This window comes from Perognathus longimembris, unplaced genomic scaffold (genome assembly GCF_023159225.1).
Source record: "Perognathus longimembris pacificus isolate PPM17 unplaced genomic scaffold, ASM2315922v1 HiC_scaffold_5936, whole genome shotgun sequence".
In the NCBI taxonomy this organism is placed as follows: Eukaryota; Metazoa; Chordata; class Mammalia; order Rodentia; family Heteromyidae; genus Perognathus; species Perognathus longimembris.
Window position 1 is genome coordinate 4423 of NW_025961418.1, and position 26888 is coordinate 31310.

Here is a 26888-nt window from a genome sequence, read left to right on the forward strand (position 1 = left end):
TGACTTCAATTCACAAATCCAAATTCCTACATGAATAATACTTCTTTGGGCAGACAGTAAGAAAATGAGTAGCCCTAGCTAAATGTTCATTTAATTTGGTATCTAATAAATCAAACAACCTCGGGAAAGGTACCCTGTGTTAAGTTTACTCTTCTTGTTTTTTTCTAAGGCCAAAAGACAGTTACAAAGACTTTCTGAAAAACCAACAAGTTAGAGCTAGCATGAGTACATCCATTTCTAGGGCATTTAGGATAAGTTTGAAAGATCACAAACTACAAATGATAGTGAGAAGAAGAGGCTGGCTAAATTAATGAGAATACAGTTAGGGTATTATTACATTCATACTTTTAGATGTGAATCTTATCGTTCCTCCCCCAAATCACAGGCACAAGTCCCATTTGATAATCAGGCTGTGACTTCTTCCTCAATGCACCTCATCTCTCCCCCTAAAAGTTAATCTAAAACTTCTAGCACCAAGTGATTGAGAGTGTTACAGAAACTAGTACCTTGTGAATGTCATGGTCAGTGAAGTTGAACTCATTATTGCCTAAGGCAAGAAACCTAAATAGATGTTTCCCTTCCTATGCTTTTCTTCTTCTGCCTTTTGGGCTTGCCAGACTTCAAAAGATCTCTTGCTTCAGGAGGGACTTTCCTATCACAGCACACCTTCCTTCGAATGCTGATAGGCTTCACTCAATAAGCACACGACCATCACACAGTACTCCAGTATTCCATGGGGAATAGTCTCTAGAAAGAAACCTGGATGAAGACAAAGCTGGTCTGCTAGGACGGCAAACAAGGCATGAGAAGACATTTTATAGAGTTCATTCTCCAGTTCTTATTGCAACAAACAACACACAACTGTAATAAATTACAATGGAAGCTGGCCATGGCTTTCAGTTAGGCACTTGAATTATTTTAATTTGTCAAAAAGTTTAATATAGCTCTTTTTAGCAGAAAATGTCCCAAGAATTTCTGGAATCCCACTTTGAAGAAATCAAATCAGAATTACTTTTGAGTGAGTGCATACACATGGCTGTAGGTAGTAAAGATACGAGGCTAGTCAGTGCCCCTGTCTGCCATGTCCTGAGCTGCTGCTGTTATAGTGCTTGCCTTTATGGGAGCAGAGGAAGGAGAAGATCACTGCCACCTGTCCCTGTGATGGTCCGTTTCCTTTCTGTGCTTCTTTGCAGCATCTGAATGATCACCAAATGTGCTCTGAGGTGGAGAATGCATGTTTTTCTCTTATGGCTGTGTCTATTTGAATATTTCAATGCATCTGCGGTATGCCTTGCCTAATGTGGGGGGAAGCCTGATTGTGGTGTCTTTGAAAGTGCTCACTGTACCTATAGGAAAGGTTCAGGACTTCGAGGTGCACGTTCCCAACTGACAGCACCCTTGTCATGTCTTCTGGGACTGTGTGATCTAGACCGTGACTCACTTCTCTTTTGCCTTTTTTTTTCAGGTAGGAGAGAAATGTTTATTCAAAACTGCTGACCTGTGGCAGAGATCACACATGGCCTGAAAAGGGCTGAACCACCACTGGGCCCTGCCTTATCTAGTGCAGGGACAGGAAATTGTGCCCATGTGGATTCGGAGGATGTGACCTTGGAAAGGGGGGAGGTAACTTCTTCCAGGTGTACCTGTCACCTAGGTAATCAGGTACTGGACAGCGACTTAGGTAGGAGGGGGAGGTGTCGGCATGGCCTTCCTGGGTAGATGAACCTTACATTCCAGCATTTTAATAATTATGATAAAGGACACCAACTCTCTGGCTACTTCCTGCTGGCAAGGGGCATTGACATTAGGGGTAAAAGATGGAATGTGCCTCCTCCAGGAGAAGTGCTGCCTTTTCTTATACCACTTCTTACATGGGTTTTGGAAGCCGTGGTCTGTTTTAGGTTGGTTTTTGTCCACCTTCACACTGATGGAAGTTGGGGACTTCTCTTCCTCTATTCCTTTTCTAGGTGACAATGGCTTGGAGTCTGGTGACTAGTTTCCAAGGTGGACAGAGCCGGGGTCCCATCTTATTCCTGTCCTTTTGCTTTTGACTGGGCTTTAAGACTACTGGTCTCTTCTATATTTCTTGTCCTAGTAATTCATATTGTGATTATTACATTGTTTAGAGCCAGAGTGTCTGTATGTAGATTTTTCTGAATTTCATCTTTGATCATTCCAAAAAAGAAGAAACCAATTGGCATGCAAAGGTACACACACACACACACACACACACACACACACACACACACACACACACACACGATGATCTCTGGTTGGAAAGGAACAAAAACGTTGGACCATAAACTGTTTATCATGTAATTCCAGGCAGTGTGTACTAGTGTTTGATTACGTTTATTTTCTAAATATAAAAATACATAACAATGATTTTATTAGCGTGCTTGACAGGAGGCAGAAGCATAACTCCTCCAGCACGCTCAGCTCAGCCTTGACAAATTTTTGTTTGGCATGAAGGTAGTCAAGGACCAGAGGGTTTGGAGTCCTTTTTCCTCTTGCCTGAGTTGGTTCAGTACATTCATTTTCCCTCTTATACTCTAGAGAGCATCTTCAATTTTTGATGCAAGATTAATAAAGTAACCATCTCCAAACTGGGCTTGACAATAGACAAGGAATAGAAAAGTGAGGAATAAATACCTGGCCCATTGTCTTTTGTGATACAGTCCTGGATGATAAATTCACGGCCCAGGATGTGCAAGTTCTTCCACTGGGCAGGTCCAAATGGTCCATATTTTTATATAAAGACCTTTCCCTGTTGTACTTGTACTATGTGAGATTTCTTAAACCTCCTAAAATGATGCCCATTTGAAACTGACCCTACATATTACATTTTGAGAAATGATTGCTTAATTAGATGTCAGGACTTAAGGCAATATGTGAGCTTAAATGGTGGGATAATTTTAGCTATTCAGGGTACTTTGCTACCAGTGTCAGACCATAATTTTCATGACAGAAAAGCTACCTGTGTCATTCACTAGATTTTTCAGACTAATTATTATCTGTGTGGACTGGATAAAATAGTAAAATACCTTAAAAAGTTGTTATACAGAAAAATCATTGCCAATCTTTGTTCCTCCACTACTACGTAATTAGAATTAGGATCACACATAAAGAAACTTTGATTTAATTTATTTTAATATATTTTGACTGAGCATTTAACTATTATCCAATCTTAAAAAACTTAAAATACGAATGATTATAAGAAGAGTTTTTGTTAACTCCCTAATTAATTGAGCTTTCATTGAACACTGATGTTAAAAGTGTAATTAATAGTCCTGCAGAATCAGTCATAGAGGTTAGAGTTCCTTTGGAATTCCCATAGAGGAAGCAAACATCGCTCTTGCTAGGAATGGCCTTTCACCCTTTCAATTACTGTAACTGTCCAAAATATGTATTTAGCATATGTACTTCATGCGTATTTTACCTGTCTAATTTCAACAGTTTCTGTATTAAATGCATATTGATCTCTTGTGTGTCATATGTAAATTTATCAATGTCTGCAATGTGTGTAGACATGCAGATGGGTTTAGCTTTCCTGTTCCAGAGAGATTCAGTTCCACAATGACATATTTGAAAACATTGACATATTTGAAATTTTGGTCCATAAGACTAAGTCATGCTTCCAATAATATTTACCAATTTCATTCATCAACAAAAGAGATTGCCCTTTGCATCAATTTTTCAGCCATGATTTTTTGTAAGGTCCACTCCTGGAGGGCTCCATGCAGATATCCCCACCTTTCTAAAGTCTCCACCCATTATATGTAAAGATTTCACTTTTTTTTGTATTTTTAAATCACAAAACAGAGAAAATTGAATATCATAACTATATAGAAATGATTCCTGTTTGACAAAAAAACTCTTATCCTTACTTAAACATTACACTATCTTTATAAAAACATAATTAAATGATCTACCTGCCTATCTAACTACCGATTATCTGCGCTCACAGATACATATGTGCATACCTCATATATATGCAATTCCATACATATATTTGGAAAAACAAACACACACAAATATCATAGAAAACCATAAATCTGTGTAATGGTATACTTTTATAGATTAGTGAAGAAATTAAGCTTAGATATTTAAATTACGGAATGACTTTTTAATCATAAACATTCTATTCAAAACATAAGTTTTCTCAGTACATACTTAAACACTTTCAAAGTGAAACTCAGATTGATAGTCTCTGGAGATAGAATCGGTTCTCATTGTCTCACCCAGATCCTTGCCATCCTTCCTGAATATTGTGTTTTTCTCAGGCCTGAGATCAGATGTATATTTGGTAAAACAAATCTGCATAGTCAATAATTCCTATGTATTTGCAAACTACCTGAAACTATGAACTCAGGAAATTTGTTTAAACTCAATTTCCAACCTGGCTTCCCAGAATGTCTTCTGTTTTCTCTGTACACAAATTTCTTTGGCCAAGAGTCAAGCTCGGATTCAAAAGGCAGCTCAACACCAAAGAAATGCCTGTGTGGTTTTCACAGAAAGTGTCAGGGAGGAAATTTAGGCTACATCTGCTCCATGTTTTTCTTTGCACATACATACTTCCAATTACTGTGTTAATTGTGCCTCACATTTCCTTACTCCTAAGTTCTGAATCTTGGCATGTTTTTCATTCAGTCTTAAGAAGTAGAATTTACTTGGATTTTGCTCAGATTTGGAGATAGTCAAAATACAAGGAAAGGATAATTCATGCCCACTATTGCAAGAGATGCTGAGGCTGGCTACCAATCTCACAATGTCAAGTGACTTTCACTCATTTACATAGACAAATGTAAACACAGACTCTACTATTTAAAAAAAATAGAACTTTCAAAATTCAGTATTTAGCCATTAGCTAATGGCTCTTGCCTGGTATCCTAGATACTAAGAAATCTGAGATCTGAAAATCCCCCTTTGAGGCCAATTCTGGAAGGACACTTTTGTAAAATTCAAATCTACAATTCATTAAGCAAAGTCAGAAGTACAGGTGTGCCTGGAATAGTAGAGCACTAAAAGTCAGTAAAAAATAAAATAGTGAAGGGTATTGTGAATCTACAAACAGAAAGAAAAAACTGCTAGTTCTCTCATCAATAACAGTAGCTTTAAAAAAAATAAATCTGAAAGAAAGCCCTTACTATCTTTCTCTTGTGTCAGTTCTGGGTCTTGAATTCATAGTCTAGGTCCTGCCATTGAGCTTATTTACTCAAGGACAATGCTCCCTACATTTAGCCATAGCACTTCCTTCCATCTGTGTTATGGTTAAATTTCCCATAGACTTTCCTACATAGCCCGTCTTTGAATGATGAAGCTCTGAACTCAGCCTCCTGAGCAGCTAGGATTAAACCTGTGAGCCCCTCAAGACTGGTATATTACTACTTCAGCCAACTCCTGAGGGGTTGCTGGTTAACTGGAGATAAGGTTCTCAGGTCTCAGTCTCCTAAGCAGGTAGGGTTATAGGTGTGAGCCCCTAAGGACTGGTGGTGCACTATTTCAGTTGCCCTCAACTCCTGAGTGTTGGTTAGGAAACTACAAATTAGGTTCTCTGATCTCAGCCTCCTGAACTACTAGGATTACAGATGGTAACACCTCACGCCTCCTGCTCTACCAATGGAAACAACCTGTACTTCTAAGTTTGGGCTAGTTAAGTACAGATAAAGTCCACAATTCTCAGACTGCACAGAACCTAGGACTCCAGGCATAAACCACCAATGAACTACTGACTATGAACAGTTTTCCACACTAATGGACCATGTCAAAAATTTAAAAATCCATTAATCATTATAAATCCTGTTATGTGAGCTTGTAAAGAAGATCTGTAATTCCTGATTGTCAAGATAATTTGATCTTGCCAAAGCAAAATATACCTGTATATGTGTACACTTTAAAACAGATATATACATGTACACACATTTTATTATATTGAATTTGTCTACTTTATGCCTAGTTTCACCTATATAGGTCACAACAACTAATGGCAATGCAGGTCTTTTTTCTTCCTGCCAACACATGGATTTTCTCCTCTAATTGTCTCATGGTTTATTCTGGCCTTCTGCCTTTGCTTGAGAGGCAGGATGCTGGATGCAAGATGCCCCATGCACTCAATCCCAAGTTGTCTGAGTGCTGACACTTGTTCTACCTCAGTCATCTGCTGCCCCTCACCACACATCCTTGCCCAGCATCAAGCTAAAGCTGACCCATGGTAGGATTCTATAAGAGAGAAATAGGAAAGAAAAATTGGGAGGAGGTAGGGCAGACCAAGTGGGCCCTGCTCAAGCCCAGAGGAGACCCAAGGACCTGGGCCCAGCCCTGGTCTTTTACATATCCTATACCAATGCATCCACATTCTTCTACCACTCGCCACAATAACAGACCCCACATGTTCAACTGAACATCACACTTAAAGTTTCCAATACAGTGGACTGTGAGGAACCTTGAGAAATTTAGTCCTCCTGGTCCTAATGCTGCTGGACCCTCAGCACCTCCCCATAATGCCTGGGCTGGCATTCTTCCCAGGGGCACATGGTGGAGGGTGGGGCAGTATAGATAATGGCCAGAAGTGGTGCTGTGGCTCAAGTGGCAGAGTGGTAGGCTTGAGAAAAAAGAATCCAGGGACAATACTCAGGCCCTGAGTCCAAGGTCCAGGACTGGCAAAAAAAAAAAAATGTCTAGTGGCCACCATAATTCTTCACAGAAGATTCTTACTGACTTATAAGGTGACACCACCGTCTTGATTGCAGTAGGTATTTCACAGGGCCCTGAGTACACCACTTTGTACCACTGTATGTTTGCCTCCCTAGCAGTTGTGATCAACAGCAGAAGCAGTGTAGCTCAAGAATCTAGAACGTGGTCATAATGAAGTTTTAATTCACTCACTAAATGAGTGACTGAAATTTATACAAGTGAAAGGTTCCCTGTAAGGAACCAGCCACATAGTTTAGGAAGAAAGTTCATTGGGAGAGGGGGGAGGGGTGTGGTGAGAGAAAACTGCTGGCCCACATGCATAAGTTGGAGGTATGGAGAGACAGAAGGGAAGGAAGAAGAGAAAAGGATAAAGAGAGCAACAGAAAGCAAGGGACAAAAGGAAAGAGAAAGGTGACTCGAATTGACCCTGATTATAAAGGGAAAAGTGGGAGGTTTGTGCAAATGGATTGGATGTGAGCTCAGAGAAGGGGGAGGTAAGTGCCTCCAGATGTACCAGTTGCCTAGCTAATGCAGATACTGGGCCCAGACTTAAACAGGTAGGGGGCCTCTGCATGGAGCCCTTCTGGGTTGGACCTTACAAAGAGAATTTTAGCAGAGAATTAAGCCAAAAGCAAGTAGAGTACATTCAAAGGTACTAAATGTCTCGTTAATGCAGTCATAATATCCAGTAGATAGTTTTGAAAATAGAACCTGGTAACATATAATGCAGAGATTCTTTTGCCTCCCTCCCTCAAATGCTCCACTCACACCTTGAAGAATCATCAAGTCGTCTCTTTGCTTTACAATAAAGCCACAGATCCACCTCCAAATTCTTGCTGCTTAATTGGACATTTGAGTCTTACAAAACTTAACTGCCCAGGCTACTTTGGAAATGCAATCCCCAGATCTCAGCCTCCTGAGTAACTAGGATCACAGGAATGACACAGTGCCTGGGTAGCTTTAAGATGCTTTTAGAACTACTTGGTGAATACAAGAACCCTGACATGGATCTTGTTCAAGCCCCCACAACAAGTTTTCATATATAGTTCACTTTAGTATTTCTGGTTTTCTTTTCCATATATTTAATACAGTCCAGACTTTTTTTTATTATCATTGACAGTATTGTTGTTGTTGATGTCACCATCATCTTGATCATTTTGTGAAAGTACCATAATACTAGGGTTTGAATACTGGTCGGGTACACTTTCTTCGTTTTTGCTCTACATTTGAATTTTTAGTAGTTTAGAGAAGTAAAAGTCCCAAACTTCCTGCCAACATTAGCTTTGAAGTGTGCTCATCAGGTCTCACCCTAATGAATAGTACAGGTTACAAGGGGTAAGCCACCAGTATCACACTAGCATACTTCACTCTTGGAATGTTCAGCTTAAGTCTCTCTAGGGTATAAATACTTTTCTGAATATATCTCAGCAGAAATGAATTCTAGATGAGAAGGTGCTTGATTTCTGTGCAAGTTACTGTTACTTATGAGGCAGAATCATCAGCATTCTAATGGAGTTTGTCAGAAATCCACATTTAAAGAAATCAAATTAGTGATGATCCTCCTTACTCAGGACTTGATACTTAAAAACATTGATGTCTACAGAGCAGAATTTTGAATGTAATAAATCCTCAGGGTCTTAATGCACGATGAACTTTGGGAATCCTTTCTTTAGTTGTCTCCCAATGTCCATAGCAGATATAATACAAGAACTATAATACCTGGATAAACCTCAGAATGAAGTAAACACTACCACTATGATTTGGAAACATGTATTTTTTTTCCTGGGAGGGAAACACAAGAGATAGGAAGCAAACATAAAGGCAAACCTATTATGTATACAATATACATTATGTAAAAAGAATATATGAAATTCTTGCATAGGAATGGGAAAGGATAACATGGGAGAGAAAGAAAGGTGTAATATTGTCAAGAAGCATTGTTCTCATATCCTGACTAAAGGAATTGTAACCCCTTTTGACGACTGCTTACCCTCAAAAGAATCTTGTTCATAATAATTAATCAATTTAAGATGAAATATCGAGAAGCTAACATTTTTCCTTACACTCCACAGAAAGAATCCAGGTAGGTACCTACCTATGCAATCAGAAAACCTTGATGATAATTTTTCCCTGTTTTACTCTACCAAATGTATACTACAGTTCTGACTCTTACTACTTGTCTTTATCATCGCTTGGATTTCTGTAAGCATCTCTTAACTACTTCTTGTTCCTCATTTTCTCCCACTTTCTAATTTTTATATTTCTGCCAGAACTAAATTTTAGAAAAACACATCTTACTTGTGTTTTGGCACAGTTAACTAAAAGGAACTACAGGAAATGATAGTAGTGGTGACAGATATTCATCCTCCTGAGAACTTCACTTCAGCCACCAGAGCAGTGAGAAAATGCATGCTCTTCACATTACCTAAAGTGGTGTTTTACTCTTATTCACTCAGCAGAACACCAGAATGGGCTAAGAGTGAATCAGTCATAAGTGACTCATCACCAGTCATTAAATATAAAAAAGAGAACGGTCATTTGAGGTTAGTCATCCAAAACCACATCTAGTCCAATACAAAACAAAGCATTTAATGAACATTTCAATCTCAACCACATTCACTTACACCAAAGTAAAGAAATTCCTGACAGCATGTTATACTCAGAGAACATTGTACAAAAAGGAAGAGACAGTTCTGTGGTGCATATTGCGCTTTCACTTCTGGTTGGAAGATTTTCCACATTTGTCATATTCATGACTTTTCTTCTGGGTGTGTTCATTGTGCACATTGAGAGTGGACTTCTGTGTGAAAGATTTTCTACATTTGTTACATTCATAGTTTCTCATCGGTGTGATTTCTCTTATGCTTCTGACTGCTGGGTGAAGGACTTTCCACATTAGTTACATTCATAAGGTGTCTCTCCTATATGTGTTCTCTCATGAACACTAGTGTATGCTTTCTTGGCAAAAGACTTTCCACATGTGTTACATTCAGAAGGTTTCTCTCCTTTATGAATTCTTTGATGAACACGTAGGTGTGCTTTCCAGGTGAAAGACTTCCCACATTGGTTACATTCAAATGATTTCTCACCTGTATGAATTCTAGTATGTGCATTTAGATTTGAGCTGTAGGTGAATGACTTTCCACATTTGTTACATTGATGATGTTTTTCACCTGTGTGAATTCTATTATGTTTTTCTAGAGTTGACCTGTCATTGAAGGGTTTTTTACATTTATTACATTCATAAGGTTTCTCACCTGTGTGTATTCTATTATGTGTTTTTAGAGCTGACCTGTGTTTGAAGGACTTTCCACATTTGGTACATTCATAAGTTTTCTTTCCACCTTTCTTATGCTTATCAGACTTCTCCTCTGGATATTTGTTCTGATGGTTAGTAAGGTCTATTTCCTTACTGAAAGATTTCTCAGATTCAAACCATGAACAGGGATGGTTTCCAGTGTATTCTTTCTGACATCTACTGACTGTAGGTCTGAAGCAGAATGTTTTCTCCCATACAGTGCATTCGGGTGTTTTCCTCACTAACTGTAGTATTTTTTCTCCAATGAAAGCGGACTTAGCATTGCCTTGTATATATTCATTATGGTTGTAAGAAAGTTCTCGCAACAAACACAATTATTTCTAAAGAATATGGTCTCTTCATCCTCGAAATCCTGCTGCTCAATTGGACTCTCAGAATGTTTAATAAAAGGCTGTATATGGCTAACGGATTTTCAACTACATGAGCTATACCAGGCCTGGATCCAGCATGCAGCTCTTCAGGCTCACATTGGAGAACCATATTCTGATATGCAATGGACTCCTCATTCCTCATTCCCAGGAATAGTTCCCAGAACTAAGGACTTATGCATATATTTCTTCAGGTCCAGTTTCTCCCTAAGAATTACTATAGGCATACGTGGGAGTTTTAAAATCCTTTTCTCACCATATTACAAAAAGCTTCATCAAAATTCCTTTCCTGACAGTCCTGAACTTAGAACCATTTATGATAAAGGATATTCCTAATCAACACTCAGGTAATAATTCTTGCCATACTAAAAGCTTTGGCACTAAATCCCACAACCACAGATAAGCTATTTTCCTCCTTAGAGGACAGTAGCCATGGTGTCCTCTTGATTTCATGAAACCTGCATAATCTTATATCCCAGAAATGACATAACTTGTACATTTCTCATTGTCTTTGTATAGTGTAAGAATGAGTATCAGGAAGAGAAAGAGATTTGCTAACTTTAATGCTATGCCCACACAGAATTGAGTGTGTTCCCATATGAATTCTTGAATCCCTGCTCTTAAGACAAAGAATCCCATAGTTCTCTACCAAACACAAGACACATGGGAACAAGGAACATTATTGCTCAGTACAGCTCAACACGAACTTACCACCTGTGCTCTGTCTCCAAGAGCACTCTGTAGGATTCATTCACTAACCTGTGAAATGCTTGTCCCGGGCCTCTCCCACTCATGGTTCTGCACCTTCCTCCAGGTTGAGAATCACCTTAGGTATATAAACACAGGGCCCTGTTAAAAAGAAACAGTGGAGGGCTGCAAATATGGTGTAACTGTAGAATTATTTCTTCCTATACATGATGCCCTGGGTTAGATTCCTCAGTTCCATATACATGGAAAAGGCCAGAAGTAGTACTGTGGTGAAAGAAAGGCAGGGACAGTGGTTAGGCCCTTGAAATAAAGCTCCAATACTGGCAAAGAAAAGAAAAGAAAAGAAACAGTGGAGAACTATTGCTCATGCTGGGACATCTTTCCAGTAATGATCTCAGACATTCTGGTATAGAAGTAACTCCAAAATCTGGTTTTTCATTTCTCATTAGCTCCATGGTTGATTTTTCCTATAAGTACAAGCTTTGGATTGTAAGCCCCTGACCTCTTTTGTTCAAGGCTAGGGTTCTACCTCTTTCAATAACAGTGTGCCTCCTAGATATTTTTATGATTAATTGAAGAAAAGGAGTCTCTTGGGGAATTTTCTAAATGGGATAGCTTAGATTTCAGTAGCTGGGATTACAGGTCTAAACTATATTGCCAAGTTACAGCTCTGGATTTTAAATAGATTAGATTTTTAATCGAGTGCATTTTAAATGCCCACTTTAAATTAGTGATTTCCAGATCTTATTTTCAGTAGTAACATACATTCTACTCTAGATGATATATCCATCTATAACAATGGCCACCGTTTCAGAAGATACTCTCCTGGTAGTAGAATATGTTTTAGAACTTTTGCCTAACTGGTACTACCTGGACTTCTTCAAGAATGACAATAAATTGCCTCTGAAGTAATATAATCAAGGGGAGGGTTTTCTTGAAAAGAAGTGATACTTCCCATTTTCTGTATTATTATACCTCAATTTTCTGTACAAGTTGCTTTCCAGCAGTACATCCCTATACAGGGTCCTCTGAGCAATGTCCAGGTCCTGCCACTCCTCCCAACTGAAGTCCATAACTTTATCTTCAAAGGACACTGGCTCCTATAATGGCTCATTTCCAACAAGTAATTATCTCTGAGTCATGACATCAAGTCTGGAATTTTATTCTTCTACATGTGTGCTTTTCTCTTACACAAAATATTTGCAGCTTGCTCCATTATCTATAGAGAAGAAAAAAGAAATATCATAGAAGAAATACTTGGCTCTATATTAACTAGATAACTAAGAACACAATAACTAATACAGAATTTCCCTACTTCATCAAAATATTTCTCTTTGCTAGCAACAGCGACAAGATAAAAATTTTCAGGTGCTACTAATCTGACATGACAATACTAAGTATAAGTAGATGCCTGCAGGAGTATGTATAGTTTGTTTTGAAAAAGTTTACTACATATCAAGTAACAATTTTCCTGCAGGTTTCACTTCTGAAGAGTCACGCTTCAGCGTAAGGATGGCCTTTGTTCTATTCATAAATATATGGTTACTTCCCTATTAACATAACCGTCAAACTACCAGTGTAGTTACGAGCTAATATATAACATGCTTTTCAAAGGAATATATGAACCGGTAGAATTACTTCACAACTACTCACAAAATCACAATGAAGTAATTACATTATATATGTCAGTATGCACGTTGTTAAAAAAAAAATACACACAACAAGCCACAATCCTTAAATCTAATATGATCTGGGAAGTATGTAAAAATAATGTGACCTTTGGTGCGCATCTGCCAGGAATGTAAAACAATCAAAGATGATATAGACAATAATAAAGTGAATTAAACACGGAAGCATACTGGCATATGACCCAGCACTTCTTTTTCTACATTTCTACACAAAAGATGTAAAGTATGGACTGAAACAACTATTTGGAGAAACACATCACAATTGCTCACCAACAAAGGTAAGAACACATAAAACAATAGATAAATGCGTTTAAAATTATACTATATAGTATAGTAGGGATGAACCTTGAATGCAATCCATTAAATAAAATACACCAAGTAAAAAGGAACATAAATGGCATGAAGTCTCTTCTTGAGTTTCCAAGGATTAGCAAACTCAGACACAGAAAGAATGATGGCTCTGGATACTGGGATAGAGAGGAACAGGAGCGGCATATTCAAGGATTCTACTGCTTCACACGTGGAAGAAGAGAAATGTTATAGATGGATGGAAGATATGGGAGCCCAAAATAAAGCAATATGTACTATCAATAAATGAGATAATTAAGAATGTTTAATGCAGCCAGACAGGATTGTTATGTAGAAAGATGACAGAATGAAATATAGCAGAAGTTTCCAGTAAACCAACACCACGAAGCAGTCATAGGATTTATCTATTGTGCTTTTGAAGAATACACAACTCTTAAGTCTACCGCATTTATATGGGAAGTGAACACTAACAAGAACTATATGAACATGGGGCTGGGAATATGGCCTAGTGGTAAAGTGCTCGTCTCGTATTGTAATACCCAAAGTCAGGAGACGACCTCCAAGAAGACCATAGAGAGCCAGACGTTCCGAAATGCAAAAGCAAGGCTTTTTTTCAGGCAAGCTTTGGCTTTGGTCTCTTCCCATTCACCGATGCAGCGAAGATAGGGAGGAGGACCCCTATCTGAAATCTCACAGGGATTATAAAGGCAAAACCCACAAAGTTACAGCAACCAGGTGTTTACAGATCTGATTGGCTCTGGGCTACGGGCATTCCAGGGTTGTCAGAGATTTTCCTGGCTGTTTGGGTTATGATGAGCTGTCCTACTAGATGGAGTAATTGGTGGTCTGGGTTTGCTCACAGTGGCCGTTTATCTTGGGCTTGCATGGTCATTTCCCGGAGTTTGTGCAGGCCCAAGGTTACAGGCACAGAGTGGGGCCTGGCTGGCTTGAAGATAGCTTTGTTTAAGGAATTTACAGCTCAACAGTTTCAGTACAAACAAGTCTACTCATAGTTTAAACAACCAACAAAATGGGGGCTGCCTGAAAATGGAGTAATTTTGGCTTTTCAGTATACATGAAGCCCTGGGTTCGATTCCTCAGTATCACATATATAGAAAAAAGCCAGAAGTGGAGCTGTGGCTTAAGAGGTGGAGTACCACCTTTGAGCAAAAAGAAGTCAGAGACAGTGCTGAGTCCACGCTCCAGGACTGGCAACAAAACAAAACAAATAAAACAAGAACTATATGAACAGTACTTCAAGTACCCTGGGCTGAATCACTTAACAGTGTGACTACTTTTTTTTTCATATCAAACAATCTAGAAACAGGATTGGGATGTGGCTTAGTGGTAGAGTGCTTGCCTAGCATGCATGAAGACCTGAGTTTGATTCACAGGACTACATACACAGAAACAACCAGAAGAGGTGCTGTGGAGTGGTAGAGTGCTGGCCTTAAGAAAAATAAAGCCAGAGACAGGGCTCACGCCCTGAGTCCAAGTCCTAGGTTTGGCAGAAACAAAATCAAGAAAACAAAATAAAGTCAGAAACAAAAAGCAACTCACCAGAGATCCATCCATTCTGTGTTGCTGTTTAGAATGAACAGAAGATTCTGGAAACAAGACTGGGAGAAAAGGAAAATGAAGTACTCAGTATGAATTATTGCAAATTTTCCCCAGATTTTCCTGCTCAAAATCTCATACATGGGCTACAAAAGAATAAATCCTTCTTTATGGGCAAGAAAATTTGTTTTCCAGTACAGCATTGCAATTCATTACTTGGTCAATAGATATTATAAAAGCAATTCATTTCTATGTTAATTACAAACAGAATTGGTAAAAAGTACAGATGGTGTCAGCACATGTTTTAAAAGGCCTCAGTGTTCATCTTCCTAAAGACAGTCATATGAAGAACCTTGGCTTTCCTGCTGGAGATTCAAGTCCTTATAAAAGAGCAGCAGAAAATAATGTTCGTAGCAGTGACACAATCCTAAACCAACCATCCATAATCAAGCAACACGATGATTAGAGCCACACCTTACTGAAACAATAGCAACACAAAACACCAACCTGAGTACACCCCAAAATAGAGATCCATAACATTTAAAATAAATCATAGGGCTGTGTACTTGGCCAGTATGAATTGGTTCATTACATACAAAGTGGTATTATGCAGTTTTTAATGAAATTTTATAATAAAATAAGGTAAAATAATGTAAACTTTTACAGTGAAGTATTAAAAAAAACGAAAATCTACTCTGTTGACATTTGGGAGTATATTTGTGCTCGTAAAAACCACAGGGATTTTTGAAAACTAACATTCGCACATTATTGTTGAATTTTGCTACGTCATAAGAATGCTTTCTTACTTTAAAAAAAATTAATTCATTACAGGCTAAGAGTCCATAATCACAAGGCTTGAGAACAGTGGTATTATTGATTTGGGATGGGCTATTTTCTTTTTGTTTTTATATTTGGACTATTTTCATACACATCAATGACTGAACATGTGTGCCAAAATATTTACTGTTCTATTTCAGATTATTGTATTAGAAATTGGAGAGTATTGCAGCAGGAATCTGGTTACTCTTATCTGTATTCCTAGTTACTCTGAATCTGAGATTGGAGGACCACAAATTGAATCTAGCTGGGCCAGCAAAGTCTGGGAAGCTTTTGTCTACAATAAAACACAAAACTAGCTTGAAGTGGAGCTATGGCTGAAGTAGTACAACGTTAGCCTTTAGCAAAAGAAGCTCATGCATGGTCAGTGCCCACACCTTTAACTAATGAACCAATACTAGCACACATTAAAAGGGTATTGTACTGCATTTAAATTATATGTTATTAATAGTTTCGAAGCAAAGTAGAGGCAGTCCCTACTGTTTTAATTAATGTAAAATAGGGTTATGCTGTAAGACAGAATATGTCATTTGTCAACAGGAGAGGAACAAAATATAGAACATTAACATTAGCAATATTATAAACTCACAATCCTATAGGGAATTCTGAGTATAAAAATAGAATCAGAGGAGGAGAGGAGAAGAGAAGGAGAGGAGGAGAGGAGGAGAAGAGGAGACTTGTTTCAAACAAGACATTTTAAAGTAATGTTTTTCTTCATTGACTTCCATTCCCAAAATCAATTTGCTAAGTGAATAAACAATAGCACTTGGAGCAGATTGTGAGAAAATGAGTAAGCCTAGCTAAACGTTCAGGAAATGTTATATCTTCAAACCATACAATACTTGGGAAAGGCATACTGCCTTAATTTTACTTTTGTTGTTTTCCTTCTAAGGCCAAAAAACCCTTACAACACTTTCTGAACTGGCAGGGAGAACTAACAAGTTAGAGCTAGCATCAGCATCAGCATACATGGGACATTTAGGATAAGTTTGAGATATAACAGAAATAATATTTGGAAAAGGAGACTGAAAGATTAATGAAAATACAGCTACCGTATTAGTATATAGACACCTTCACTTGTGAATGTAATCTTATCCCTCCACCCCCAAACCACAGCCACATTTCCCCTCTGATAACCCGACTCTGGCTTATTATTCAGTTCACCTGATCTCTTGCCCTAAAAGTTGTTCTAAACCTTCAAGCACCAAGTGTCTGAGAGTGTTACAGGAACCAGTACCGCGTGAATCTTGTGTTGTGGAGAATGGAACCGATTATTGCTTAAGGCAAAGAAACCTAAATAGATCTCCTTCCTGTGCTTTTCTCTGCATTTTAAGAGTTGTCAGACTTCATATGGTCTCTTCTTTCAGGAAGGAGATTCCTATGACAACATGCCCTCCTTTAAACACTGATAGGCTTCATTGTATAACTACATGATCCTTGCACTGGACTGCAATGTACATGTAAAACAGTCTCTAGAAACAAGGTTGTGTACAAATGTGGGTGAACTGAAACCAGGCTATGAAGGCTAATAAGCCCTGAGCAGATCAGAAAAACTCTAGGAGTGTAATGGTGTCCCAGGGAGGGGGCGATCCCCCATCCCTCCAAGAGTCCACCACTCAGAGACAGTGTCAAGTAAAAAGATGTATTTATTGGGGGAAGTCCTGGATGGACTAGTCCTCGGTTTCAGAAAAACATATAACACAGAACAGGACAGTGGCACAGAGACTTACTTCAGGAGGATTTCCATGTACCAACAAAGCAATTCAGCTCTGATGGAGAGGTGAATTGGGACGCCATGGGGACGAACAAGACTCGAACATGTGGCATGGCGTAATGGCACCCTAGCTAGTCTGCTCCTAAATAGTCTCAGGTCAGGGGGCAGGGTCACAGGAAGCTCCCAGTTCCAAACACTTGACAGATGGGTTCGGAAACCTATAGGCCATGTGCGTTCCACAGTCTCTTGGCGTTCAGGACCTCCCATTATCTGGGGATGGGACTTCACTTCCTGTAGGAATCGAGGCATGCCTATCAAGAACTGGCCAGCTGAAGGGGGACGGAGGACAGGGGATATTGTTTACAAGGAGTGGGAATCTTCCCCGGGCTTCTGACCAGACCAGTGCCGGGGAGATAGTGAAGATGGAGTCAGCTTCTGCCTTCTTTCACTAGCCAGATCTGACCTCCATATTACAGGAGCAACCACCCAGACCCTGAAAACACAACTGCAATATGACAAACCCCAGGGCCTGCGCGCACTTCACAGTTTCACTACCACTGTTGCCATGCTCTCCGTCCCGCAGTGCAAAGCGAATGAAATCACCCGGGTGCCTGACAGAACCTCAGTGGGGGAGTGTGTGCGCACACACCCCCGGCTCTCCCCCTCTGGAAAACAACCACCCTGCATGCAGAGCTCCAGTGGCCAGGTTCTGCCCCTGAGGGCGCATGGTCTGATCGCGGCGCCCACTCTGGAAACCCAACTGGAGGAGCGTGGGGAGGGGAGACTTGGGTCCGGAGCCTGGCCCACGCTTTTTACCTGACACTTTCCCTCTTCGGGATCCCTTCAGGTCACAGTCCCATGGCCCACTGAACACAGGCTAGGCCCTCTGTGGCTCCAAACTTGGGAATGCGAATGCATACTTCACAGCACTTCCCCAAAGCTGGAAAAAGACAGAGGAACGGGAATTTACAGACGGGAAAAACCTCAGTGGGTGGACAGGCGCAATCTCACAAGGAGCCCAGTTAGGCACTGGCACAGGATTGGTGCCATGAAGGAAACAACATTTCCCACATTGCCGTGTGCACCCTAAGGTAAGTTGGGTTGCTTAAGGGTTTCAGCAGTGCTAGCCTAGATCCCAAGAGCACATAGATGCTTGGGCCTTTTGGGTGTTTCAGTGTCATCCAGCTGACAGCTTACAACTGATGCCTTCTGATACGGAAATGGTACTGTGGAAACCAAGTGAAAGATGGAGGGGAACACCCTCTCTTTTTTGAGTCTCTAGAAAAAGCAGGTAGTGAGCCTGGGGAAGGTCAAACTTAAGCAGAATGACAGGAGCTTAAAGCAGCTTGACCTATAGCTGCTTGACCTTTAGAAAAGAAAGTATTGGGGAAGGCCACTCAATTTTCATGTTTTAGTTTAGGGAACGTTCCAGAAATTGAACGATTTAAGGTTAAGAAGTTAAATAGGTAAATAGCAGTCACTTCCAGAACTAAGAATTGAATGAAGAGAGAGTATTTGGCTTGCTGTTTGTAATCATCTACTGCCAATTCTGGTCCTGTATGTCTGCTTGCTTGCTTTGCCTAACTTTCCGGACCACCTGTGTGTAGTAAGTGGCCACATGCATATGGTACATGTGTGTTTTGTCTAAAATCCAGCTCTATGGAAGCCCAGTCCTGTTCTTCACCATCCCGGTGGTGGCGAATTTTGTGGTGTCCCGAAGTCAATGATCAATGAGACCAGTCAGATCTGAGAGAGAGAGCAAAAAATATTGAGCAGGGCCAGAATGCGCTGACACTTAGGTCGGCCCCTGAGGCTGGGATCCCAGGGGATGGATGGCCTTGGGTGGGGGTCAGCATTGACTTTTAAGCATTACAGCTGGAACAGGAAGAAGGGGGAGGTCGATACAAGATTGAGCCCTCAGGCCTTTTGTTTTAGCCAATGACTGATTCAGAAGTTACTTTCATGTGTAACCTTTCTGCTACAGGTTTTCTGCCTAGGGATTGCCTTAGAGTTGGCAGGAGGCTGGAGGGCACGTTGGCTATATTAATCAGGAGGGAGCAGAAGCAGAGTTACAGAAAAAAAAAAAAAAAAACAGCTTGTTAGTTATCAAACAAGTGTTTTCCTGAGGCAAAGGCGAAACATTCCTGGGGATGTTTACAATTTTTTTCCTATGTTAGTACAATTGCAATTTCATTTTAAATTCATCCAATTCCTTCTTTATTTTTTCTCACCCCCAACAGTGAACAGATGCTAAATAAAAGACTCCTAGCACAAATGAGTGCTGGTGACTTCATTGTCGTGGGTTTCAGGGTGTCTGGTTTATAACATTTTAAGTGATATATTGATACCAAAGCAGTTAGAATAATTCTATAAAGAAATTCCTCCACTTGCTTTTTGGGAGTCCCAGTTAAACTATCTGGATAAGAAATATGGAATGAATGATGGATTTTCTTCCCACTTAATTTATCAGATAGGCTTCAGTGAATGAGCATAGTATATCTATCTGCGAATAATGAACTTTGAGTTAGAGCTGGTAGAAGACGGAAGAGTTTCCGGACTACAGGGAAAAGGAAGAGAAGCCCCCACTCCCCCCTTGAACCAACTTACAGAAGTCAGACTTCTGAGCCCCTAGATGTTACTGTATTTTTTTTTCTGCCTTACAAGTTAGTGGTGCAAAGCTGCAGATGCTGATGGAAGAGGAAAGATAATAAGAGGGCCGTGGTGCGAAAGTAATAACTACAATTGTGGAGAATTTTCCCTTTGTCCTGGTCGACAAGCTGCAAGAGGCTATTGTCTAAGGGATGCAGTTTTCCAGGTGTAGCACTGCATTTGGATGCCCCCAGTACAAACTACTGAGATGATAGGTTGAGACTAGTCATGGTGAAGGGCAGTGAAAGGAGGCCAACTATATGGCACAAGCATTTAAATGAAGACCTTTCTCTCTCCTTTTCATTTATCTACAGATGCATATATAAACAGATAAATTGTATATAATTTTTGTCTTATAAACATATGTAGATAGATATCACATATGTATCTAGAATACATGTATCTAGATGCATATAGAATATTGTATATGATATAACCATATATTGTATACTTCATAGTTGTGTATATATTTACATATATAGATACATAAAACATGATTGTAACTATGTTGGAGTAAGAGGGAAATTTGGGTGATTATTTTGAAGATGGAGACTTCAAAGGTGGCCTTTCCAAGGTGGTTATAACTCATAATTTTCCAGATCCTTAGTCTCCCAAGTAGCTAGAATTATAGGCATGAATTACTGGTACTTGGTTTGATTTTCTGTATGTCTTTGAACTAATTTTTGTTCCTCATTCTTTCCACGTTCCTAATTGTTTATAGTACTGCCAGAACTATTTTTAACACAAGCATGTCACAATTGTTCTGGTGAAACTATCTACAGGGAATGAAGGGTTGGCAGATGCTGAAACTATAGCTGAATAACCATGTTTAAGCCCAATGCTTGGCATGTGCAAGATTAGGCAATACCATCCAAGAAGCAATTTCTCACATACTTACCAAACTAAAATAAAGCCATGGCAGCTTGTAATGAGGAAAATCCTCATAAAGTCATTGTATTTAAACTAAAAAATGTACTATCAGCTATGCTAGTACATTAAGAAAAAAACCAGTAAGACATAATTTATATACAATACACTCAAAACCAACAGTTCATATGCTTCTCTTTCCTAGTTATCATCACTCAAACTGCACCAAGAATGCCAAATACATACTGGGAACCAATCCATCAGCAGAGAACCCCTGTTTTAGTTTCAATTGTACATGCTCAAAAACATGAATCCTTCTACTTGTCCATATTACCAGTCTGGATTAGTTTCTCTTCATTATAGATTTTGCTATACAAAATATGTTTTCAATCAGGCTCACACCTGTAATCCTAGCTACTAAAGAGACTGAGATTTGAGGGTCACAGTTCAAAGCCAGCTATGTCAGGCAAGTGCATGAGACTATTATCTCCAACTAACCACCCCAAATGCCAGAATTGGAGCTGTAGCTCAAGTGGTAGTGCACTAGTCTTGAGAGGATAAAGCTCAAGGAGAATGCCCACAGCCTGAGTTCAAGCCCTAGAAAATGTTAAGTTCTGAGTTAGGCAACAGGGCCTCAGTCCGTAATCATGGCTAACCAAAATGCTGATTCATGAGTGTGGACTGAAGCCTGTTAGACAGGAAAAATGCTTCAGACTCTTGTCTTTATTCAACCAGCAGAACCCCACCCTCCCAAAAAGTGGAGCTGTGGCTTGAGTAGCAGAGCATTAGCCTTGAGCAAAGAAAGCTTATGGACAGTGTATAACCTCAATTTCAAGCTGTAGGACTATACACACAAAGAAAATATATCCCCAAACGTGTTTCCTATCCATGTTCTCTGTACCATAAACTTGGGAAGAAAAGATGCCAGGACAGATTTCACTGCCATGTGTATTTTGTAATGAACAAAGAATAGTATCTTTTCTTAGATGTTCCACATTCCAAAAGTGAACTGGAAATTCTAAGTTATTTGTGTTAAAAGACATATGGTTCATACATAAAATGAGAGACTTAAGGGAAGCAGTGAATAAATTCATGTTCTTATTTGCTTGGCTCAAATCCTGACAGTCTTTCTCCCAGCCTCCCCTCCTCCTCCACTCCTCCCTAAATCAACTTGGACATTTTGACTCCAGATGTAAAGGGCTGGAGATTGTACTTCTGAGAAGAGGATATAAAATTACTTTGACAAGCCATTCTTTATTATAAAAGATACAAATCAACGACTTCACTTTCCATTTGTCAAGCCTGGAAGTAATGCCCATCCCTTTTGTCCAAATCCTTTGGATAATATTCAGGTATATCATCCCCATTCAACACAATGACAGGGCAAGAAATGTTGGCTCAGTGAGTAGCCAGGTGTAAATGACACCTAGGTTACCTCTGTCATGTAGGATTTCTCTGTATAATTTACTTTCTGTGTAATTAATTTCTGACAGAGGATTTTCTTCCATTGGGTTTCTTTTGCGTTTGAATGTTCTAATGCTTGCTGAAAGTTGACAGCTTGATAAACTTCCTCTATTCTTTAAATTTAGAGATTCTGTCATGTGTTCAGGTCTCTGATACCTGTTGAGAAATGTTTTCTAACATTTATTATACTCATAAAGTTCTTCTCCTCTGTATGTTGTATGATGCACACTGAAGAGTGACTTATTAAAACATGATAGTTACATTCATTAGTTTTCTCTGATAGTTTTCTAGTTCTCTGATGTATAGTGAGATGTGACTATTGGTTGGAGGGCTTCCCATACTTGTTACACTCATTAGAATTCTCTCCTGTGTATGCTCTGAACACTGAGGTGTGCCTTCCGGATGAAAGATTTTCCACATTTTCTACATTCATGTGGTCTCTCTCCTGTGTATGTTCTCTGATGCATATTGAGGGTTCACTTCTGCCTGAAACAATTTCCATATCTGCTGCATTCACAAGGTTTATCTCCTGTGTGTGTGTTCTCTGATGCAAACTGAGGTATGACTTCTGCTTGAAAGACCTTCCACATTTGGTACATTCATAAGGCTTCTCTCCTGTATGTATTCTATGATGAACACTGAGCCATGCCTTCTGGGTGAAAGACTTTCCACATTTGTTACATTTTCAAGGTTTCTCTCCTTTATATACTCTATGATGCAAACTGATGGATGCTTTCTGGGTCAAGGACCCACATCTGTCACATTCTTGAGGTTTCTCTCCTGAGTGTGTTCTCTGATACATACTGAGGTGTGATTTCTGCTTGAAAGACACTGCACATCAGTTACATAACATTTCTCACCTATGTGGGTTCTCTGATACAAACTGAATTGTGTCTTCCAGGTGAAAGACTTTCCACATGTATTACATGTATAAGGTTTCTCACCTATGTGAATTCTCTTATGACTGTGGAGGTATGACTTCTGCTTGAAAGATTTGCCACATTGGTTACATTCATAAGGTTTCTCACCAGTGTGTATTCTCTTATGCCTGAGAAGAGCTGACTGTTGAGTGAAGGACTTTCCACAGATGTTACATTCATAAGGTTTTTCTCCTGTTTGAATTCTCTTATGTGTGCTGAGATCTGAGTTGTAGACAAAGTACTTTGCACATTTGTTACATTCATAAGGTTTCTTACCTGTATGCATTCTCATATGAATGATGAGTAATGACTTCTGGGTGAAAAATTTTTCACGTTGGTTACAGTTATAAGGTTTCACACCTTTGTATTATCTGATGAACAGTGAGGCTTGACTTCTATTACATTTATAATGTTTCTCTCCTGTGTAAATTCTCTTATGCCTGCTGAGGAGTGAGTTCTGCTTGAATGACCTCCTACATTTGTTACACTCTTAAGATTTATCTCCTGTGTGTGTTCTCTGATACCTTCTGAAAGTTGACTCACTAATGAAGGACTGTCCACATTCGTTACAGTCATTAGGTTTACTATCTGTGTGTGTTCTCTGATGAACAGTAAGGCTTCCTTTCCAAGTAAAAGACTTTCCATATTTGTTACCTTCATAAAATTGCTTTGCCTATTAGAGTACTCTCATGCATGCAGAGAGCTGACTTTTTGGTGAAAGATTTCTTATATTCATCATATTCATAGGGTTTCTCTCCTTTGTGAGTTTGAGGTTGGAAAGCCATATCTGACATCTGATCGATAGGTGTTGCAATTTGCTATACTCATCAGGCTTCTCCACTCGATATTGGCTCTGATGTTTTGTAAGGTGTATTTCCTTACTTGTTGGAGAATTAAAGTCTCCAACCAGTGGAAAAATTTAGCCCCGGCACGGTTACTCTGATGCCTCATTAGCACACTAATAGGCCCTTGGGAACACATTCCCAGAAAGGAGTTTCTGGTGTTTGTGGGCCAAAGGAAGCCACCAGTTGTTGTGAGAATCTCCTTTTTCCCCCTACTTAGCAAGTCTCCCTTAGGAGACTTGCTAGACCAGCTGCCTTTAGTGTTAGATTCTCTCTGTAAACAGGAAAGTCTCCTCACTAGATTCTCACTATAAACAGGAAAGTCTCCTCACTAGATTCTCACTGTAAACAGGAAAGTCTCCTCACTGTTACTTCACAAGTATTTGGAGAAGTCAAGATTGATGTTATCTAGCCTTAAGGAGATAGTAGCTAGGAGATAATTATAGTTCTACCTCCGTTGTATACAGTTCCTTGTTTTGATATCAATAATCTTTGTAGTCACTACCTCCTGTAATTAGAAAGGCATTTGTATCAAGTTCCTGCCCTCACAGTAGGAAATTTCCTCCACTTCTGTATTTGAGACAAATGTCATGCTGTATTGATCTTTTACCCTGTAATTGTAATATTGGTTTCTAACCCTATATAAACCCTGGCCCTCTTGAAATAAAGTATGCATTGGTTCACTCGCCTTGCATCCCCCGTGTCCTGATTTCGACTGCAGTTACCCAGGTTCAACACTTACTGAAATATTTCTTACATTCATAGCATGTACACGGTTTCACTATGGTGTGCATTTTCTCATGTGTAGTAACTATGGGTCTTAAGTACATATAATGGTTTCTCACATTTAGTACACCCCGGTGTTTCCCCCCACCCCACTCTTAGAAGCATTTCTTGGTCAATGAGAGCAGAATTATCATAGCCTTCTCTATATTCATTATTGTTATAGGAGAGCTCTTCCACACAAATGCAATTATGTCTAAAGAGTATGGTCTCTGAGTTTAATACTATCCCTTTCCAATCATACTCAAAATACTGCTGTTCATTTGGACTCTCATAATGTTGATGGAAATGCTTGGAACATCTGAGGGATTGTTCAATTACATGAGAGGCACCAGGCTTATATGCAGCATGCATCTCACCAGGCTCACTGTAGTATAGCATGTTCTCACAGTCAATGAACTCCTCAGTCCTCATTCCTAAGTAGTTTCCATTATTCCTAATCAGCTCTGGCATATGTTTTGAGCTCAAATTAAAAGTTGTTAATAATCTAACTCTTTCATCCACTGTGTTGCTATTAGTGACTGCTACTTCACATACACATTCATTTTACTTTCTTGACATGTCTTAATCATGTCATCCATTTTTTGGACATCTAAAATGATAAAAAAAACATGAATGAGATAAAAACATTTCTTAATATAAAGATAGAACATTTCCTCATATCTTAATTATTATAGATTTTAAAATATCAATATTAGGAATTAATGTATGAGAAATATGTCCATTTTTCCTCATGCACTACTGATATTTTACAATGTAAAGTAACAGTTTTTAATATTGTTTTGTTAGGTTATAGAGGGTTAGTTTTCTTTTATTTTCTTGAAATAATATTTTGTGCAGCTTTGCGTCTCAACTAGTAAGTTAAGAATAAGAACATTTTCTCTCTTTTTTTAAAATTTTTATTACCAAACTGATGTACAGAGAGGTTACAGTTTCATACTGTTAGTTACCTTGTAAAAATAAGAACATTTTCTAGATTCATTGACCATAAGAGTGTTTTATAGGTCCTTTTGCCTTTTACCTTAGCAGGAATGGTTAGGATTGAGGATTTATACCTATTTCTTCAGTTCTAACTTCTCACTAAGAATTACTCTTCTCTAGATTAAAAGCTTTAACTCTGAATCCCAGACTCTGCCCATCACCATTGACAAGCTTTTGTCCTTACCTGAAAATTGAACCGGCATCCTTTTTACTACCTCAGAAAATGGAATCTCCTGCACATTGCCCACCCCCCTTTTAAAGGATGATTTGCACAAAGACAAAGGGGAATTGCTACCTTTAACTCTACTCCCACACAAAACTCAGTACATCTCCACATGGATTCTTTTTTTTTTTTTTTTTTTTTTTTGGCCAGTCCTGGGCTTGGACTCAGGGCCTGAGCACTGTCCCTGGCTTCTTCCCGCTCAAGGCTAGCACTCTGCCACTTGAGCCACAGCGCCGCTTCTGGCCATTTTCTGTATATGTGGTGCTGGGGAATCGAACCTAGGGCCTCGTGTATCCGAGGCAGGCACTCTTGCCACTAGGCTATATCCCCAGCCCCTGGATTCTTGATTCACATGTCTTTCTGACAAAGAATCACCTAGTTCTTTGACACACACACACACACACACACAAACACACACACACACAATTCAGGAGAATTAGGAACAACATTGCTCAGTACAGCTCAATGTGGACATACCAATTGGGCTCTGGCTCCAACATCACTGTGCAAGATGCACTCACTTACATGTGAAATTCTTGTCTGGGGATTTTCCATTCCATGGTCCTGTTCCTTGCTCCATCCTTACAATCAACTTAGGTTTAAGAATACAGTGCCCTTTTAAGAAAAAACAGGGCACATCAGTTTCATAACATTTCTCACCTATGTAGGTTCTCTGATGCAAACTGAGTTGTGTCTTCCAGGTGAAATACTTTCCACATGTGTTACCTTTATAAGGTTTCACACATATTTAAATTCTCTTATGACTGAGAAAGGTTGACTCCTGAGTGAAGGACTTTCCACATGTTACATTCATGTGGTTTCTCACCTGTGTGTGTTCTCTGATGAACAGTAAGGTCTGCCTTCCAGGTGAAAGACTTTCCACATTTGTTATATTAATAAGGTTTTTCTCCTGTGTGAATTCTCTTATGTGTGCTAAGATCCAAGTACTGGACAAAGGACTTTCCA

The 26888-nt window shown here is 39.3% G+C and overlaps 3 long non-coding RNA genes across 3 annotated transcripts; 1 reads left to right on the top strand and 2 right to left on the bottom strand.

Moving 5' to 3' along the window:
• Positions 1 to 21947: 21947 nt before the first annotated feature.
• LOC125345612 lies at positions 21948 to 23114 on the bottom strand. The gene is made up of 2 exons (XR_007209762.1): positions 23004 to 23114; positions 21948 to 22754 (listed from the first exon to the last, which is right to left on the bottom strand). It is a non-coding gene; the product is annotated as an uncharacterized LOC125345612 (long non-coding RNA).
• LOC125345611 lies at positions 22623 to 23449 on the top strand. Its single transcript, XR_007209761.1, has 3 exons — positions 22623 to 22693; positions 22945 to 23092; positions 23261 to 23449. It is a non-coding gene; the product is annotated as an uncharacterized LOC125345611 (long non-coding RNA).
• Positions 23450 to 25154: 1705 nt separating this feature from the next.
• Positions 25155 to 26482, bottom strand: LOC125345613. The gene is made up of 2 exons (XR_007209763.1): positions 26448 to 26482; positions 25155 to 25310 (listed from the first exon to the last, which is right to left on the bottom strand). It is a non-coding gene; the product is annotated as an uncharacterized LOC125345613 (long non-coding RNA).
• Between the last annotated feature and the right edge of the window lie 406 nt (positions 26483 to 26888).